This window comes from Colossoma macropomum, unplaced genomic scaffold (genome assembly GCF_904425465.1).
Source record: "Colossoma macropomum unplaced genomic scaffold, Colossoma_macropomum, whole genome shotgun sequence".
Taxonomy (NCBI): Eukaryota; Metazoa; Chordata; class Actinopteri; order Characiformes; family Serrasalmidae; genus Colossoma; species Colossoma macropomum.
Window position 1 is genome coordinate 4146756 of NW_023494802.1, and position 22017 is coordinate 4168772.

Below are 22017 nucleotides of genomic sequence, written 5' to 3' on the forward strand. Positions count from 1 at the left end.
AACTCTTGTTTGTGAGCTGAGCCAATTGATCTGACTCCCTGAAAAGAGCCAGAATGCCCATCACTAATGTGGCTACATTGGTGTGTACAAATATTTCAGCATTTTTGTGCTAAAGCATTTGAAATTGTTTCCTAAATGATGAACTCGGCTGTCGTCCACTGGTCATCTTTTTCTGCCTCATATTTCACTCGGGTTGCCCTGTGATCAATAGTAACAAACTCATCTCTGAAACATTATTTGATGCCAGAGCTGGAGAGGGACCTGGCCAGCCTTTGCGAAGCAATGAAGATGATGTTGTTTACATTCATTACGTTCCGCCTTTTCGCTTTCCGCCCTCTTCAAATGCGATTCGACACCATTATTACATCTTGAGAAATCACTTGACAGGCGTTTGGCGGTGTGTGCATGGAGGCCTTGAGCAGATGAAGATAAACAGAAGAGATGAGAAAGGGCGGTGAACATGGGGCTCCAGAATGGAATTTCAAAGGCCTTTTATGATGCTGCATTCTGCATCAGCATCTGATCAGCTCCCACTTTATGGCTTTCTCAATTTGGAGAAATAAACCTCATAAAAGCTGCATTTGACGCGTGCAGTCAGGTCAGTTACTCAAGTCTTTTATAAGCGTTTTACCTAGAAACCAGTTTTTGTTAAGCTTCAAAAGTAACACAATAGAGTACATACAGTGTGCAAAAGTCAGAGACCACCTTCCATTTATTGACAAAATGATAATTTTATTATTTTTTTTTATTATTCACCCAAAGTCCAGGCCTCATCAGTTGTGTTTGGGATTACTTGGGATCGTAAGAAACAATCAAAATGATGAAAATGCAACCAACTTCTAAGACTGAACTTTGGAGTGTGTAAAAACATACCTGCCATAGAATGGAAGTTGTGATAAGGTAAGAAGTGGGCACACTAAATACTGGAAAAATGATATTAATAGCTGGGGCTTCTGTATAATTTTCCGTGAAGACTGTTTTCTGTTCTTTTTCTTAATGGTGAAAAAAGGATAAGTTGTTCTTGGCCATTTTGTCTGACAATTCGACTCGACTTTTGCACACTACTTTATACACATTGCTGCTTTCACTAGACATACTCAATGTAATTTGTGTGACATTTTATCTGTTCAATATAGAGTGACACTACAACCAATAGTTTTATTTTAATGATACTGAGGGATTTGGTTTTAAAGTCACTTCCTATCAGACTGTATGTGTTTTTGTAGCATTTTATAATAGTAAAGTCTTAGTAACTGTCTCAAAGGAGGTGTTGAGTTAGGATGCATGCAGGAGTTCAAATGTTATTTAAATGAAACATTATTTAAATGAATGTTAAGAGATCATGATTTGAGTCATTCGAGGCTGGGAGTCCAAGACAGCATATTTGTCCTCTCTCTCTGGGTGAGTAGGATGGTCCTCTATCTCCATCTCTCAATGTAAAGCAAGCCAATGCTGTCATAACAGAATTAGCAGTTAGCGTTAGCTCCTTCAAGCATGTTGAGCTGTTCTGTGAGGTTGCATTAATTCTGGTTTGAAAGTTTCATGCCCTAAGGTTTACCTTCCCAGTTTGGGAGTTATTGGGAGTCACAGTCATTGTATGATAGTGGGAGACATAATTAGCTGCTGAGAAATGGCCACAGCTAAATTGGATGGTAAAACTTAGGTTAAAAAAAGGTTTACTTTCAGGAAGAATTGTACACGGGTGATATTTCTGACACATGAAGTGAAAACCCCCATATTATCTGTACAAGCTACCAATTAATGACCTGAATTTTCAGCTGCAGCCTCACTCTTTGTGGCAGCCAGATATATTTTGGATATGCATGGAGGTGTGCTATTGGTTGTTATGTGTGTCTGACCAAGTGGGGTAGTGATTTCACTGTTCTATTTTTGGAGAATAGTGTTTGAAGACATGTTTATTTTTTCCTCCCACCGGCAGTTCGAGCAGTTTTTTGCTTTGTTGTTTTGAGAGAAAGTGGAACGAGGCCCTGGCACAATGGGGACGGTTGCAGCGTAGCTCCCTCTCTGTCTGGATAACTGCAATGGGGGAAAATATCTGTTGATAAGAGTGGTCATCTGAATGAAAATGAGAACAAGCACAAGATTTTATCTGCAGTGTTTAGTCTGTTATTGCTGGCAAGAACACAGCTGAGGGCAGGTGCTGACCCTGTGTGAGGCATTTCCAGGACTTTGTATGAGCTGCAGTTGCTGAGTGTGTTCCTGAGTGGGAAGAATAACCACAAAATATATTCAGGTACAGAAATGAGGGATGTTTTTTGTTTATTTGTTTTCAAGCCTCCCTTACCTGCAGTCTGAGTGTTACTCCTGAGGATTGCTTTTCTGTGTAAAGGTCTTAAATTGCATCAGTGCATCATGAGACAGCAGTCTGAAGGTAATGATTGAACTGTGTCGATTTAGTAATGTTATAATCAATTATAATTCATAAAAAAATATTTTATAAAAGTAATTTTTCAACCTTTTATTACATCTGCCAGTTCAATTTTGAATGTTACCATCAATTATAATTAATTGTAATAAAGTTTAATAGATTATGCACTCATTTTCTTGACCAAAATAAAATTACAAGACTATTTTCAATTGCAAAAATCCCCACAATAAAGCTGGCCTCAAATGCTGAGTCTGTGTATCTGAGTCCAGGTTAACATTCTTGGGAAAAACAGAGCAGGCAAACACAGAGAGCACAGGAGGGTCCGTGACAAAACAAAGAACAGAAAGTCGAAAGGATAGGAAACTGACAAAAACACAAATAAATCAATAAACTCAGAAAAAAAAACTGTACTTTTTGGGTACAAACTCTGTCACTGCTGCTGTCCTGAAGGGTACGTCTTCAGTACCTTTAGCTAGGGACCATAACTGCATTGTATACTATTGCATATTTTAAAAATGACTTCAGGCTTTTTATTTTCTCTTTTATTTAAGAAAGATACGTAATGAAAAAATACAAATATGCACCTTTAATACCTACAAATGTTCAAGTGAATGTAGAGTAACTTTGAAACTCATTTAAGGTACACAATTGGACATTTAGACATTAAAGACATTGTTGTTTGTTACATTTTCATTGCTTATAACTTGGGGGCCAAAAAGTTACCCATACTGTTTTTTATGGCAGTGTACTGAAATTCAACATAGTTATGTTATAACTGAAGTATGGGAACTAGCCTAAAACCCCTCCTTCTTCCAATCTAATGCCCTATAAATTCACATCCTCACCTTCTGTTGCCATGACGAAGTGTTCACGATCCCCACTGCCACCCCATCTCCTCCCTGTTCCTCAGTCCTACTACAGCTATAAGGGGGGTCTGGCCTTCTAGCTACAGAAGGTTCTAGCTACAGAAGCTGCCCAGAACTCCAGTCCAAGTTCTCATAGGTCTGCCCCCCTCACTCAATCAGTTTTCCATCATACTACCACCACCATGTTGAAGCCATTGTTCCAAATCACAAAATACATTTATGGTACAGTCAGTGAGCCAACAAGCAAGCATCGCTCAGTGATCCAACAACCATGCTTGATCTAAAATCTAGCCTAGCGATTGTCTGTCTAAAATACATTCTGCACGCAAGTTATAAATGTAAGCACTTCTTGATTTCTCTGAAATCCATTGCAGTCTAGATATACCCACTTTCATTTTTGGTTGAGGCTGCACCCACTTTCATTCTCAGAACAGTTGTTATGCTGTACCTAATTTGGCAATGGTCCATTCAACAATATGCCTGACCCAGCCTACATAAAGACGGCCATTTTCTATGTCGAGTGGGCCAGCATGGCGTCTGTGAAACTTTCACACAATGAAGAAATAAAGAACTGTGTTACAGATGCAAGACTGGCCTCCTGGTCCTGGTTCTGATGACGAATGAGGGGTTTAAAAATTCTACAGACTCGAGTCACAGATTTGATGACTTGAGACTCTGATAAAATTGTGACTGCGGTAAAAGTAAAAGTACCTTCCCAAAGAACAACTTGAGTAAAAGTACAAAAAGTATCAGGTCAAAAAAACTACTTAAGTACTGAGTAACTTACAGAACTGGAGTGAAGCTTATTAGAACATCCAACATCTATCAGCACAGGAACTGAAGTTTGTAACACTCTTCTCTTTGTGGGATTCTTTTGGTTTAAAATAAAACGCTAAAGCTCCCAAAATCAGAGCTGTGACCAATCACACAATGGTAGACATGCTGTCACCAACAAAACAGAATAAAATTAAATACAAACAAGAAATTGGTAACTAAATATGAACAGCAAAAAATTTAACTTAGTAAAAAGTAGAGAGTAGAAATGAATTATCTTTCAGTATTTTACTTAAGTACATGTACTTGAGTAAATGTAACTTGTTACTATCCACCTCTGGACTTCAGTCTCATGACGCCAAAAGACTCGGGACTCAAAGAGAAAGTAACATGGAGTTGTGAATGGATTCATTTCCTGATGCAGGCCTGCCAAAACAGCATCAAATTTGTATTTGGTGTACAGCACCATTACTAAATGTCTGTGTTTATGCTTGGCTTGTTTTATTTTGGAAGGCAAGTGAAGCCTGAGAATTCAAGTTTGCCTCCACAAGCTAGAAACTAGCTCAGCATCAATAGTATCAATAACATCAATAAACACTCACTCAGCACTTAATCTCCAGTCTTACTGGAGAAACTGACCCTACCAAACTTACCTTTTTTAATTTCTTGTAGGCAAACAAACGAAGCAAAGCTCTCTCATTTTGAGCGAGCTCAATGGCTTCTGCAGTAAAAGCAACATCATGTGAGAAGTAGTATTTCTTGCTCTTGTGCGCCACCTACAGATGCAGAGTGTATTTAACTTTTACATCACTGCAAAGACTGACCAAACTTTTTGGCGTGAGATGAATTTTTCTCTTTGTATGCTAGCCTGAAACGGGACTGAGGTTAGACCATTTTTGGCATCTGGAAAAACTATAAAACTCCGTGAGACCGGAATGACACAGATAAGGTTACAGCCTGCGTTGCGGTCTCTTGTAAATAACGCTGGCAGGGATGAACACTCTGCTATCGGATTGTGGTTTTTGTTCCCGTTAGCCGTGAGACTGTCTTGCATCCTTTCATCTCTTTTAGCTCTCGTCAACAAGTAAAAGCCAATCCGAGATGTACTTTTGTCCACTCTTGGTCGGTCACTCTTTCTTTTTCTCTTCCTCACTTCCTCCGACAACATCATCTGTCTCTTTGCAGCCTCTCCATTATGATGGCTGGGAGTACTGAGCTACTTCTTATAACTAGCTGAAGAGCCTGAGTTGTTGGTGCTGTAAAGCGTTATGCAGTTCTTGCAAGAGGTTTCGTGCTCACTGCTCCAAAGTTACATAGCACTGTAGCAAGTGTTCTGGGCCTGGAGTGCCAATGACAGAGACGCCATTGTCTCTTTTAAGTCAGCGTGCCATCAAAATGATTTTGAAGCTGTTACTTTAAGGTAAAACTGTTACATAATATTCACCACAAAGCTTGAGCTGACCAGCTTTATATTCAAATTTTCCATTCCACCTTATTTGGTATAGCAGCTACATTCTGCTGCCTAACTACTGCACTTTTTAAGGTAGAATGGGGAATTCAAATAAGAAGCCAACTTCAGCTTTTCTGTAAAGTTTTGCTCAGCACTGTTATTTTGGTTTATGTTGTTGGCCGTCTACATTTAGTTAAAACTAGCAGTTGTTTTTAGCTTGTTGAGCTAGTTTTTATTTTAGTCCTATGTTCCCAGTTCTTCAAAAATCATCAAAATTTTCTTCAACTACCAAGTTTTTCTTATTAGGTTTTATAGCCTTTCTTTTTTAAATGTGTAGTTGCACTTGACTTGAGATTCAACTGTCTTGACTTGGGACTCGAGTGTCAAGATTTGTTACTTACAGCTTAGTGAATTGTCCCTGCCTCTGATACCGAGCCCTAGAATCAAACAATGCACAAAAACAGTAGCAAAGCAAAGTGTATACAAAGACAGGAAAATGATGAGACACAGCTGGAAACACTGAGTACAAATGAGGGTTTATAAAGATTTACAAAACATAGGTGGATATTAGTAACAAGGGGGTGGAGCTAGAGGAAAAACAAGAGTAAAGACTGGAGCAGAAAAGGAAAGGGATAGACCCTGACCAGGAAAACCGTAACAAAATGTTTATTGTCCATATTCTACTCATGTTTTAACAGTTCTTCCAGACACATTTGTGTATTCAAAGTAAAAAAAAAAAATCTAGATAATGAATCAATACATGGTGAAAATTGAGATTTCATTGGATCACTTTCTAAAGAATTGAATCATTGTCAAACACTGACACTGGAATCTTTCCTATTTTCCTATTTCGCTTTACATTCATAACATATGGCTCAGTGTGGTTTGGAAACAAAGTGCTCCTGTTCTGTTGTTCTTTTTAAAATAAAAAACATATCTGCAGTGACTGCTTAGTGTTACAGGCCATGGAGCCAGTGCTGCAGTTGCAGTTGATCACTTAAATTGGTTTCTCCAAGATGATGCTGTGATATGCTATTGCTCCTCTAGATAATAGAAAGATGCTATGAAACTGTGGACTGGCGGAAAATGCATTAAGCTGCATGCAGTCACGTCGAGGACCGTTTTAGAGAGAGAGAGAGAGAGAGAGAGAGAGAGAGAGAGAGAGCTGCAGTTTATTAGATCTGCGTAAAGATCACTGGCTGTTTCATATTTATAGCATGAACAGTAGAAATATATAGAGGACATATCCACTACAGTCACGATTTGATATAAATCTAAGCTGAACTGTAAAGCCAGCTAATCAGTCTTATCTTTTTATGACTGTTTTATACACTATCTTGCCCATATCTGTGAAGCTTCAGGGCCCCCCCCATCCCCAGAGAGTGGTCCAGGCCTGTTAATGGCGATGTTTGTTGGCTGTTAGTGCAGTGCCCTTCGCAATGGTTTTGGAAGATGCTGAAGCAGCAGTACTGAAGTGACCCCTCTCAACGCTCAGTCTGACACCATCACAGGTTGGGTGGACACGATTTGTCCTGCATGCTCGCAGGGGAGTTGCTGTCAGTCTGAGTTTGCCCTCCCAGACTAAAAGGAGAAGAGTAACCAGTGGCTGGATAATCAGCTGGTTCAGACAGGGGTGAGATTATTTTATGAGGACTAGGTCCTGACTGATATAAAAATAAGAGTTAAATATTGTGATAACCAATAATATCAGGCAGTATGGCTCCAATAGGTGTATTTAACCCCTTAAACGGCCATTACCCACTTCTGTAACTTTACAATACCCAGTTTGCTTTTTTGTCCATGCAGTTACTGAATAATAAGCTTTAGGATGTAATAAGTCTAGGATTTTAAAGAGGTTAAACAGTGCTTTACTGACTGCGGGTTCTCATTTATCATATTTTCTAAACATAGATTAACAACTAGAACTCACAATGTCTTAAATATTGTAAATATAAAACAAGATACATATAAAAACAGGTAAATTACATTAGCCACATTTACATGCAGCCGTTAATAATTTGACTAGCAGCTCAATCAAAATAGAATACGACCATGTATACTCCTCAATCGGAATAGACTAAACCGATTGAGGCCATTCGGAATACATTCCCAATCGGAAAGTGTAATTACATTCTGCGCATGCGTGTTTGAAGCAGAAACTGGTCTGCAGAGGAGACGAAGTTTATGCTTTGAACTTTAAAAGACGGCGGTGGGACGGGTGTCCAGCTTATGTGTCTCAGAACACGACGTCTTCCTCTCACCCTTCTTTAATAAGTACATGTGAAGCATGTTTCCCTGAGTCTGACATCATTTTAAAGTAATTAAAAACACAAACACCGTTCAGTGCTGCTCGTCTCACTCTGACTGGACTCACATGATGCTCATTGGCATGGTAACGAGCATATCAACACCTCAGCCTTTGACTCTTGAGCCACTGACTCTAACAATGCTAAACTAAACAAACAAACAAGAGCAATTTGAAAGTGCATTGAAAGTGTCTGCTCTCTTTAACAATAGCACGTGCCAAATGCACTATGATTATGCACAAAAAATCTCTTTCTAATTTGTTTTTCGTATAGCATAATACAGTACTTTTGTTCCAAGTTGGTGTTTAACCCCTCAAAATCCTGGACTTATTACATACTATGGCTTATTATTCAGTAACTACAGGGACTTCAGTGCAAACTGGCTTATTCTTATGTTATAGAAGTGTATAATAAAGCTTTGGGCCTGCTGGTGGGCCCTGGCATTTAAGGCGTTTATAAGCAGAATTTCTGTTTTCTCATCTAAACAATTGGGCGAGCTCTGAGGAGAACATACTCCTGATGCTTGGTAGTGTTGTGTTGTGTAGTGTGACACTGGTTCAGTGGTCTACCATCAAGAAAAGAACTTCATTGCAAAAGTGATTATTGCTCAAGAGGTTATGTAGAAATCAGCTCAGTCATTGGTTAACAGTCAACTGTGTCTGTCTGTCTATCTGTCTATCTATCTATGCCTGTCTGTGTGTCTGTCTATCTGTGATCATATTTATTCATTTATGATCACTGATCATTGACTCTGCATTCAGACACAGTGTATGCTGCCCTACTGGTCCACACATACACGTCACTGCAGTTACGCAAGAGGGTCGTTCCGCAGGGGTCATGTGACAGCTCACTTCTAACCACAGGCAACACTGACCACAGTAAAGAGGAAGACACAGCTTTGAAGAGAAAGCATATCTAGAGGGTGGCTTTTCTGGTCCACTGTACTCAAAATAACTTGCAGATAATATTTTTATGTTTTTATATTTATTTACCTTTTAAATCTAGAGAGAAATGTTTAGAACCGCTGCATGTTTACAAATATAGAAAATATATTTTAGTCAAAATTCATATAGATTCTACATGAGGTGTAGAGAAAGGTTCCATAGAATACCAAAAAAGGTTCTATGACTTGTAAGAAAAGCAGAACAACAACACGCTGCAAAAAATGGTATCGTGTCAAGTTAAATTATCCGAAATCTGGTCAATAAATCTAATATTTCTCTTTGTTAGCTTATTTTAAGATTATTTAAATTATTTCCAAACATGTTTACATGTTTTAAATGATTTTATTATATAAATTATCTCACAATGTTGGCAGATAATTTTGCTTGTTTTAAGAAATGTGCTTGAAGCTATGCTTGAAAATTATCTGCCAATATAGTGAGATCATTTTTCTTGATAAAATGGTTTAAAACACGTACAACATGCCCGGAAATAACTTACATAATCTTATAATAAGAGCACAACCATCGCAAGATAAGAAATATTAGACGGATTGATTAGAATTAAGATATTTTACTTGACAAGATGCTATTTTGAACAATGGGACAACAACAAAAACAACAATAACAAAATAAAAACAACAACAAGATCCAGACAAAAAGTTAATGAATGAAGTTCATGACTCAAGTAGGCTTGAGGCTAAATGCTAAGGCACCCCATGTGGTTGCTAAGGTGTTGCTAGGTCATCACTATGTTATTCCAGTTGGTTGCTAATAATGTGTGTGTGTGGGTGTGTGTGTGTGTGTGTGTGGGTGTGTGTTTTCATGTTTATGAGGGGCAGTGTATATCCATAGTGACAGCTGCAGTGGCAGTTAAATTCTCAACAGTCCTCCATTTATTTCCTGTGGGGTAAAAATTGTGTTTAAAACGCACAAGCAAAATTTAAACACTCAAATGTTTCTTTGAGGTGTCATGGTTGTGTATAGAACCGTGCCTTTACTAAAGACCCTTTTTTAAGACCATAGCGGGAAACTGTAGCAGTCAGGACTGAGCGTCCTTCACAGCGGCGGATCGTTCACTCTGCTGCTCTTTGATGCGAGTGGATCTGTGTAAGCAGGGTAAAGACTGGCAGTGTGAGTTATTTCTCATGGATCTTCCCTCTGTCATCTTGGAGACCCTAAGTTTAATGAATCTGTCTTCTCCCACCACTGGAGGATGATGAAGAGGGTGTGAGTGTACGGATGAGACGGCACAAGGAGAATCCCTACCTCTGGCTCGCTGTGCCTCAGAGACACGGCACAGTTCTGCAGCCCACAGAGAGAAGCTCCTCTGGGGACGCGTTCCCCTGACGTCTATTTTGTTTTTTTCACCTTCTTTCCGCCCTTAAGAAATCGGACGAGTGGTGTTTATCTCCTCAGCATGTGAGTAAGTAGTGAGACAGCAAGGGGGCGTCTCTGTTAAACACTGTGTATTGTATACTGATTGGAGCAGCGTTATGTAGCTGTTAAAGGGCCCACATCATGGAAAAAAGGGTTTTGCTCTTTTTTTTAATAAAAGAGTTTGGTTTAGGATGTGAATATTGTTAAAGTTTAAAAAGTCCATAAAGTCTATATTTGGAAGCTAAGCTGCAAAAACAGCATATTTTGAAATAATTGGGTTTGTGAGGTCATAAAAACCAGTGCATTTGCATATATTTGCCTATTCAGTGTATAGCACTTCAGCTCCGTTCATGCTGAAGTTACAAAGAGTGTTTCAGCTTGGACAGGGCAGCCAATCACAAATGAGCTCATTTACATACATCAGTCGTAAAGGCACAGTAACAAAAACAGCCTTTTAATTCAAATGGATAAAGAAAAAAGGGTCATTCAAAAGGTTTGGTGCATATAAACACACACATCAGTCACACTTACTGTAAGTAGGGGAGAGAATTAGGATACTTGCCCTTTAATGGTCACCACAGTATTTTCCTGAGCAATACTGAGGGTTGCAACTGAGCTTCGAACAGTTCTTCTGACCAACCACAGACCTCTGACCAACCAGAGAGTGTGCTGTGGGTGTTTTGACAAATTTTGGTTCGATAGAACAAATGTAAATATTCCAACAACTCTTAAAGAACAATGCAGGCCAATTAATAACCCTGCCATATTAAGGATTCAGGAGCATACTGGCCTAAATCTGGCATTTAGCATGTTATTTGTCATGTTATGTCGTATTCTATAGTGCAACATTGCATCCATTACACAAATATGTCCAACAACCATCAGGACCTCCCCTCTTACATGGAGATCCACTGATATGCTTCTGATGTAGGGGCTAATAAATTCTGATGTGATTTGGCTTGTTACCAATAACTTCAGCTGTGTAGATTCCTTTTGCATTCTGCATAGCAGGGAAAAAAATATTCAAACAATGCCCTCAAATATCCGTCCAAAAGCAGTTGTACACTGTGAGAAATAAAGGTTTTGTAAAGGTACATTTTTTGTTCATCAAGGTACAAACAATGTAAATGTTCCCTCAACAGTGCAACAGTGGTTTTTAGGTCCAGTTGTGCACCTTAAATAAGCTTTTCCAGGTAAAAAGTGCATATTTGTATCTTTTCATAACCTAATGTTTTAAAACAGAACAATAAAATAAAAAAGCCTGGAGAAGCCTGGAGAGACGAGACGGGGTGTGTGGAGTCAATCCGACTTAGAAAATATAATTTCAGTGGATTATGCTACACTTACGCTGATCAGGCATAACATTATGACCACCTCCTTGTTTCTACGCTAATTGTCCATTTTATCAGCTCCACTTACTATATAGGTGCACTTTGTAGTTCTACAATTACAGACTGTAGTCCATCTGTTTTTCTGTATACTTTGTTAGCCCCCTTTTACCCTGTTCTTCAGTGGTCAGGACCCCCATGGAGCCTCACAGAGCAGGTACTATTTGGGTGGTGGATCATTCTCAGCACTTCAGTAACACTGACGTGGTGGTGGTATGTTAGTGTGTGTTGTGCTGGTCTGAGTGGATCAGACACAGCAGTGCTTCTGGAGTTTTAAAACACCTTAGTGTCACTGCTGGACTGAGAATAGTCCACCAACCAAAAATATCCAGCCAACAGCGTCCTGTGGGCAGCGTCCTGTGACCACTGATGAAGGACTAGAGGATGACCAACACAAACTGTGCAGCAACAGATGAGCTATCGTCTCTGACTTTACATCTACAAGGTGGACTGACAAGGTAGGGGTGTATAATAGAGTGCACAGTGAGTGGACACAGTGTTTAAAAATACTGTGTCCACACCCAAATAGTACCTGCTCTGTGAGGGTCCATGGGGGTCCTGACCACTGAAGAAAAAAGGGGGCTAACAAAGTATGCAGAGAAACAGATGGACTACAGTCTGTAATTGTAGAACTACAAAGTGTACCTATATGGTAAGTGGAGATGATAAAATGGACAGTGAGAGTAGAAACAAGGAGGTGGTCATAATGTTATGCCTGATCTGTGTATGTTCCCTGACTAAAGGTACTGAGCTGTACCCTTGAGGGTCCCACCCCAATGACAAGAGGATCAAAATTTCTGTTACTCTGAACAGTTAAGTGAGCAGAAGATGAACTGATCTCCAAAAGACATAAAGTTAAAGATGAAATATTCTTTTCAACATTTTATCAAGATTAGTGTTGTAGTGATTATTTTTGTTTTATACATCTTAGACCTTAATTAGCTGTGGCTTGTTCACAGTCATCATTAGGAAAGGCCAGATCATGCAAATTTCAAATCTTTATAAATACTCTGACTCCTCCAACCTCCCAGCAGCCATGGGCTCCTCTAAGCAGCTGCATAGCGCTCTGAAAATTAAGATAATTGCTGCCCACAAAGCAGGAGAAGGCTAAAAGAAGATAGAAAATCTGTGGACAGCTCTCAAAGAGCAGTGCATGCGAGACGGCCCAAGAATCTCACAGAACTAGAAGACTTTTGCAAGGAAGAATGGGCAGAATCCCCCAAACAAGAACCGAAAGACGCTTAGCTGGCTACAAAAAGTGTTTACAAGCTGTGATACTTGCCATAGGGGGTGTTACTGAGTACTGACCATGCAGGGTGCTCAAATTTTTGCTCCAGGCCTTTTTCCTTTTTTGTCATTTTATACTGTAAGATAGAAATAAAAAATACTCTTGCTTAAAATATTAAAGAACTGAGTCATCTGTAGCTTCATGCCTTTTGGAAATCAGGTCATCTTTTACTCGCTTAGCTATTCATAGTAACAGAAATTTTGACCAGAGGTCCCATACTTTTACGTATTGTAGCAATAGTGGTATTTTGTCCATATAGTGCAGCCGTGATACTGCTGTATTTTCTGGAGTCTGATTTTACGAGAAATAGAGGGAAGAGCAGTGAAAGTCATGTTGATGGACGGCGTCAGCAACTGAGCTGCCTGGGGATGATGGCCCGCATTCCTCATTCTTTAAATCCCAACTTCATCTGAAAAAACGAGCAAATGACAGAATCTTATTTCGGAATTCCACAGAGTCATTTTTGATATTTGTCCTGATGTGTATTTAGAGCCACAATGTAGCACTGAACAGTGATCAGGTTAGACATGAAGCTAGAGAGAGAGATAGAGAGAGAGAGAAAGAGAGAGAGAGAGAGATCATTATGCAGCAACTGCTGTGTCAGGCCAGTGTTTCATTTGCAATAACTGTTTGGATATATGGAGTTTAAGGGACTAAATAAATAAATAAATAAATTAATTAATAAAGTAACACTTAAACCAGGGGTGGCACTTTTACTGCCCTGTTACGGCTCCAGAATGAGATTTTTAGGTAAAATAAAATAATCCTCCTTTGCACTAAAATAAAGCTCTGCTGATCGTTGTGACACAATTGTAACAGTAAATGGTCTTAACTGCTGGAGTTGCTGCTAATTCACCCCTTAACCCTTAAGGTTGGCACGCAGACTGCTGATCACCATAGCAACACAGACAACAATCTGGTTCGATTTTTGTTGAAAGGACAAAATGGCGCTTCTTAACATTTGAGTTGCCGACTCCTGACTTAAACCCTTTAAATGGCCATGGCCCACAGGTGGGATAACCCAGAATAGCTCAGCCAGTTTGCACTGAAGTCCCTGTATTTACTGAATAATAAGCCTTAGTGTGTAATAAGCTGGGTTTTTTTTTCAAGGAGTTAATGTAGGTTACGTTCATAAGGCCACGTGACAATTACATAATCCCTTCAGGACAACTGACGTATCATTCATAAAGGCTTATAAGTAAGTGGCAGATGTCATAAAGGCTGATTTTGTCATCTTCAATGTCAAGTTGACATAGCACCTATGTCAAGTAACATAGATTGTGTCATAACACTTTCTGGTTACTGATGTTTTTGTGCTCCTGTGCGGATGTAGAGATTTTTGAAAACACTGCTGTTTTTTTTTTTAAAATATCCATATATGTGCATATGAGGCCAACAGCTGTGTCACTTTGAACCTGCATTATCATTGTATCAGGGAGGACCACACAATCTGAAATGAAGCTTTATCTGTCTGTGGGCTTCATGCTGCCTCGCCGTCTCACTGAAGCTGCCTCTGTCTCCGTCTGATGTGACTCTGGGCCTGATAAGAACAGAAGTGAAACACATTTGCAATTCCGGAGCTCCATTTCCCGCCTTAGACGTAGCAGCAGTGGAGCAGTAGTGGAGAAGATGGATGTTCTGATCAAGGCTCTGGGCTGCTTCTCGAGGGAGGGAGATTGAAGTGTGAATAGTTCCTCTAGAGGAGAATAAAAAATCTGTGCATGTGTTAGTTCAGCCATACAGCAGAGCAGAGCAGGGGCAAGAAAGATCCAACAGTTACGAAGAGCTTTTAAAATGCTTTTAACAAGAAGTTCCACAGGCAAGACATGCAATAACTTGACATTCGGGCCTCTGCGGCCTAATGATACATAATGGGTTATATTTTAGGTGATAGAGAAGTACAGTCACGGAAGAACATGGGGTGGTAATCTAACCTGAAAGGTCACAGTAAAAACTAACAGAGCTGCAGGGTGAACCATTTATGAGAATGAAATCTGCTTCAGTGTCCACAATAGCTGCAGGCTCAGACACAATCACAAGAATATGGTCACTCAGCAACATTGAATTATATATATATTATTGAATCATATATATATAATGATCTAAAATAATACATAATGCTTTTAAATAATACATCACATTTAAAAACAATATATGATCCTCTCAAATACACAGTTGAGTTATATTGTTATGACCACCAGCTAATATCTAAAGTAACTGCCGTGCGCGGTACGGACAGCAGCTAGGTGGGCTGGGAGTGACTCAGTAAGGTCCTGGTAGGTTGTCACAGGTATCTGGAGCCATGCTGACTGCAGTGCATCCCACAGCTGCTGGAGGCTGTGTGGGGTAGGATCCATAGAGCGAACACGATGATCGAGGTGGTCCCACAGATGCTCAGTTGGGTTCAAGTCTGGGGAATTAGGGGACCAGGGTAGTACTTGGAAGTCTTGGTCATGCTCTTCCAACCAGTGTCGGACATTTCTAGCCGTGTGACATCTAGACGCATCGTCTTGCTGGAAGATCCCATCTGCCCCAGGGAAGACATTCAACATGTATGGGTGTACGTGATCTGCAAGGATGATTCATACCCAAATCAGAGAATGCCTCCCACATGGATGAGTGGGCCCAGAGAATACCACGAAAACATTGCCCAGACCAAAACGCTGCCACCACCAGCTTGTGGACATGACGTGGTCATTATAATGTGACTCGACTGTGTAATACTGAATGCTTTAAAATAAATATGAAGAAGTCCAGCTTATATTAACAAAATAGAACAGAATGCTCTAAAATATGAAAGGCCCTACCTGCGGTCTTTTCAAAAGGGCAAAATATGTAAATATTCTAAAATAACTGTGTGAATATCTAAAAATATATCCCTCACTAAAAACTGCTCATATTGTCTGATTGATTATAATGCGTTGTTGTGAATGTTGTATGTTTGACAGTGCAGCTCTGCAGAGTGTACATATTTGACTGTTTTCAAAGGTGGATATAAAATTCTATTTAGTAATATAAAGTTTTCATTTATATTATCAAATTTACAGTTTTCTCCCGTACACATGTTGGTATCTGAAGTCTGCTTCTTTGTTTTGCACTGGATGTACAAGTAATTTGACCCCAGAAATTAGCACTGTCCTAATTACATGCTTAAATCATCACACCGTTGCTTCAAACTGTGTGGAGTTGTTGAGTAGTTTCTGATAGACTTGCTTATATGGTTTCTGACACTATATGATGTTTTCTATAAAAATGAGCAACTAATGGGTGTCAGTTTTTGTAGTTAACTATGTCATATAGAGTCAGAAACCACATACATAACGCCAAACACGTCTCAGCTGATTGATTCCGTTTGAGTGAAGGTGAAAATGTAAAGCTTTTGTTGAGCTATTCCTGTCATTTTTATGCTGTTTATTCTGGTGTGTATCAGATGAAATCTGACTGACCTGTCTGCCCAGGTCACGGCTGAAGTACTAGGGTGCGGTGATGTGGTTAAATAGTAGGCCAAGGAAAGACCATGTGCTGCTACACATTGACAGCTCAGGTCAATGAGCAAGAGAAGATAAAAGAACCATGCCTGTAATCTGTCCAGCGAGGTCAGCACAGAGAGAGAAAACAAGCGAGAGAGAGAGAGAGATAGAGATCCGACGTAAAGTGCCTGACCTTACTGTGCTACTGCCATAAGATTTCTTCAGTTGCTCTTCGCACCTTTGGACTGGTCATTGTGTTTGACCTGCAGACCTCCAGTGTAATGTTGAAGTGTTGCTGCCCACGCCTCTCTTAAAATTCCTTAGGAGAAATATCACTTGAGATCTCTACTGAAAAAAGGAGACACATGAGATTACTGGGCTCCTTTTCTCAGGAGAAACATCTGAGCAGAAGGAGAGACTTCAGCTAAAGTGTGTTTTGTCGTTCCATCTGATCTCATTGCTGTCTAGAGGAAACTACAGTGATATTGAGGACGTCTGTTTGTTGATTTTTCTTTTCTTTGAGAATGGACAGGCACGTGGGAAGGCGTTTTAGGAAGGTGTTTGAGCTGGAATTCGAAGCAGCATCTCTGCACACAAAGTGACGTCATGAAAAACGGCCCTTTTTCAGAACGTCTATTTTGAAGGGTTGGTTTACACCCGATACTCAGTTATCTTCATCTTGGCTTTGCTATTTCTTAGATATTCTTATTTCGGAACAGGCTACAGCTAGATTTCACAAGGCGAAGGGTGCCACAATTCAGAACTGGTCAAATGCTATTGCTTTTGTCAAGGTCTCGTAGGGCCAGAGTATTTTACTTTACTTTAATATTTCTTTTAATTTTCATTGCTGGCATGATGTGGATACCATCATAACTAACCCCCTTTAATATTTGTTTAAGTGTTGCATTTTAATCCTAACATCTGAGACATGTTAGTAGCCATTATTAAAATATTCTATATACCCACACGTGACCACCTCACAATGACTGAATTCTGTTACTGTGCCCAGTGACTAAACATCATTGTGCTGTGTTTTTGTCCATTTTTGTAGATAACAGTGGAAGGTCTGTAAGTTTCAATTACCTTTTACATTACATTAGCCTACATTACACTACATCAGCCTCGTAGCTCCAGTACAAAACTAAAGAATCAAACTTCAGACACCAAACATTTCGTGATGGATAGAATATATTTGAGGCAAAGGGGAAAATTAAATACATTTTTGCTAAACTATCCCCCCCCTAAAATTTAGTCATAAAACATTGGTGCTGGATTTGAGTTTAGGGAACGTGGAGGCCTCTCACCGAACTTTCACTCACAGTGATAAGAGTAACAGTCATTTTAAACCATACTCTTAGGTCAAACTTCACTTCAGTAGACACATTAAGAAATTCTACTCTTAAGACTGTGAGAGACCAAATTCAGAACTGTACCAGTGCTGGATTTATTCCTGAGCGCATCACTACTGCCCTCTGGTGGTCTCAGAATGCTAGCAACATCTGACAAGATGTATTCTAAAGGCAGTCATTTTTGTAAAGTTGTTAAATGGTTTGCATATTAAACTTCTATTGTTAAAATTTAGAGTCATTTATTGGCTTTGTAACTGCATGACATGTGTGGGTATTTCTCACTGTGCTCATGGTTAACTGAAGTATAATCAGACTGTGGAGGCCTTTTCAAGCAGAATGAAATACCGCAACGTGAGTTTCCACAGCTCACGATGTGCATGAATTCCCAACAAGCTGTTGTCCTCAGGCAGAACATCAGTTTAATAATCCTGAGAAATTGTAACCATATGTTTTATGTTATCTATAAAAACTGAAAAAATTCATGCTTCCAGATGCTGTTTTAGCTATGCTAATGTGCTTTTGTCCAGGTTTATTGATAACAGTATATCAAATAAAATCTCAGAAATCACATAAGCAATTCTATTTGAGATAACTGAACAATTCATCACAGTTTGGGGCAAATATGTGATGATTTTTGAGCAGTTTACATGACAATTGGTGGCTGTAAGCTTTCCTTATTAGCTACATTAGCCTTGTAGCTTCAAGAGCAAAACTAAAGAGGAAGTTAGAGGAAATTTGATTTCTTGAAAGAATATCCATTTAGAAGAATCAATCATGCCATGATAGCATAAGAATCAACTTATATGTAAAATTTCATATTTATACACTCTTGTGCATTACAGCTGTGAAGTTCAATAATATTAGGAACGAACATATAGATTGGAGTTCTCAGGGTCTTCTAGGCCTAATGATTTCTGTGAAATAGAAAAAAATGCATGTCTGTAATTTTTATTTAATAGAATTGTCGTGCAACTATTGCATTGCTTTTCTTATTTCTATCATTTTTTATTTAACTTTTGTTTTGAATAAAAGGATTAAATTCTTGAGCCAGCCAAGGGGAAAAATAAGCAATCAGATTTTTTTTTCTGTGGTATCTAGGTAGATACAATGGTAACACTTCATTTGGATGGTCCTGTAGATGCTTTGTAAATGCTCAGTATATCTTTAAGTAACATCCAACTAAATATCCAATAAATGCAACTGAACTTCAAGTTCAGTGTGATTTTATTAAATCTATCCCTAATTCTAAACCTAACCCTAACCTCAAAGCAAAACCTACAGCTACTCCTATCCCTATCCCCAACCTTGATGTTGTTGATAATCAACTGAATATCAGCAGAATGTTTGTTATTGATTTAAGGGACCACCCAAATAAAGTGTGACCGATACAACCAAGATAGCTCTCCCATTAGTAAGGACGACAGGAGGTCAATTGAAGTTTCACCAGTATTAAAATCAAGTTAACCAATAACATACTTAGGACATGGAGTCAACCAATGTTTTCATTTAGAATGAGTGGAACCAGTTTCTTCATACAAAACATCACTCTAAACCTTCTGGAAGTCCAATCTATGAATACAAGCCGTAGTTTTACCAGGTTTAAGCTAGCGTTAGAAATGGTTCCATGCCAGGCCTGTTTGCTGAGTCACTGTAAAACTGCTACAATATTGGTGTTAATATATCTTTGACAAGGTTCAAATAAAACATTGAATGTATTCTACAAGCTTCAGATGTCTGTTTTTAATTTAGGCCAAAAAAGGTTAATAAGAATCGTAGTACTAACATACTACTAGAATCCTGTAGGGGTGCTAGCAGAAATCAGCATTATTGTATGTGTGTTTTCCTCTTGTTTTTGACCAAGTTTTAATATTTAAAGTCCTAACTGAAGGCCTAGCTCTAATAGCGACAGTTCGCCAATGTTAGCCTGTAACCACTGATATGATTCAGCAGCTACACAGTAATCTAATTCGTCTCCTGTAGCTCTCCTCTGGTAACTGTACTATCAATTCTCCAAACGGATGCAGGGGAGACTCCAGTCTGCTGGTGTACAGTAGAAGAACGATCTCAGCACATTTTAAATCAGAAAACCCGGCTGTTCCCTTCGTCCTGCTGCTGGCAGAGGGTGCTTTGACGGTGCCTGCTCATGAAACTTTCATAGGCCAGTAATGAACGGTGGGGAGCGGTGTTCAAAGAGATAAAGGTAGAGCTGCAGTCTGCTAATGACCTGTTTCTCAGGAGCCTGCCTCATCCTCTAGGGATTCAGAGGCCATGCTGAAGCGCATCGACGTTGTTTATAGACACTATGAGTCCAGAAGTGTCCAGACATCCCCTCTTATTAGTGATTTTGTCTACTTTACACAGGTGACAATTGTGCACAGTAGAATGGGACGCTGAGGAGCAGCTGCATGTGAGCATGAGATCACCATGTGTGAGATAGACGGGTATAAAGCCCCCCAGCATTGAGATGTGAGCAAGGGAACTGTGTTCTGAAGAGTGATGGAGCCCTATCCAATACCTGTGGGATGAACTAGAGTGGCCTCCAGAACATCCAACATCAGTACCTGACCATACCAATGCTCTTGTGGTTGAATGCAATCAAATCCTCACAGTAATGTGTAAAGCCCTCCCAGACGATTAGAGGCTGTTAGAATATCAGGATGCTCCCTTTATGATTAGCATTCTGAAATAATTGATCAGTCCCAACTTATGGGGAGTGTGTATATATATATACCATACATTATATATACACATATATACACTCAACTTACCATATAGGTTTTTAGTTAATTACAGACTGTAGTCCATCTGTTTCTCTGCATACTTAGCCTCCTTTCACCCTGTTCTTTGATGGTCAGGACCCCCACAGGACCACCACAGAGCAGGTATTATTTGGGTGGTGGATCATTCTCAGCACTGCAGTAACACAGCAGCAGCACTGCTGTGTCTGATCCACTCAGACCAGCGCAACACACACTAACACACCACCACCACGTCAGTGTTACTGCAGTGCTGAGAATGATCCACCACCCAAATAGTACCCGCTCTGTGAGGGTCCATGGGGGTCCTGACCACTGAGGAACAGGGTAAAAGGGGGCTAACAAAGTATGCAGAGAAACAGATGGACTACAGTCTGTAATTGTAGAACTACAAAGTGCACCTATATAGTAAGTGGAGCTGATAAAATGGACAATTAGCATAGAAACAAGGAGGTGGTCATAATGTTATGCCTGATCGGTGTATATAGTGCTTGATGAGTTTGATTATTTGGACACATTTACAGTCATACACATAACAACATGAATATTTCAGATTGACCACAAAAGCATTTTTCGTTTATCTTTCCCACAAGACTAAGTGGATTGCAGAATTGTTATTAGGCCTATAAATCTCTGACCTCAGTTAGGTGACAAACATTCAATCTGATTGCATCATGAAATCTCACATTTTAGATTCTGACTTTATTTTAAAAACACTGTGGATATGACTGCAAGAAGTGCAATGCAGAAGATAAAACAATACAAGCTTTTGTTTTTGTATTCTTACATTTGAAAATAGCCTGAGGATTTTATGTTGTGTGCATTCTTTACTGAATATTATTAGAAGCAATGCAGTTGAATTCTAATATGCAGTTTAATCACCGCCTTCAGAGCAGTGCATCATGAAGCACTGATGCATTTTTTACACCCTTAATTATTATAGGTCTCCCTTTTTAGTTAATTATTGTAAGGTACCTGAATTGTTAGTAATCATTTCCAGTCTAATTGCTGTTCTGGTGCATCACGGCTGTTGTGTGTTTAGTTTTTTAATTTGTGCTGTATATTAAAGCTGTAGGCATTTTCATGCATTCTAATTAATCTCTTTAGGTGTTTCGTCCTGAGCTCCGCGCATGAATGAGGATTCTTTCTCGTGCCCTCCATCAGCCCCCCATCGCCACCCCCTACTTCTCTGTTAGAGAGAAAAACATACAGAGAGAGTAAAAGAGAGAGAGAGAGAGAGAGAGAGAGAGAGAGAGAGAGAGAGAGAGAGAGGAAAAGGGAGAGGGGTAAAGGGAGAGACACTCTTCTCGTTCCTGGCAGTTGTTCCTGGCTGCTTCCTGCCAGAATCAATGCAGACTTCATGGCTATAATGGGCGAGTAGCTGTACTGCAGAGTGGAGAGTTTCATTAGGAGGCTTAAGAGGTCAAAGCCGGCTTCTTCACGCTGTAATAACAACACTCAAAACTGCTTAATGAGCTTAAATCTGCTCCTCTCCCACTGCTGCCTCTGTCCTCTATTAACACTCCTGTTAGCATCATCTGCTTCCAGTTTTTACTGCCAACACAGGCCAGAGAAAAACAGTAGACTTGATGCTGTTGTGTGTCTACATGTTTGTGTTCAAGTGTGTTAGTGTTGGTAGGCATGTGTTGTTGGGTGATCT

At 39.6% G+C, this 22017-nt stretch overlaps 1 protein-coding gene across 1 annotated transcript in view; it reads left to right on the plus strand.

The window, feature by feature from the left end:
• The window catches only part of LOC118822302, an 81605-nt gene that overhangs the window by 46470 nt on the left and 13118 nt on the right, over positions 1-22017 (plus strand). The window lies entirely within an intron of this gene.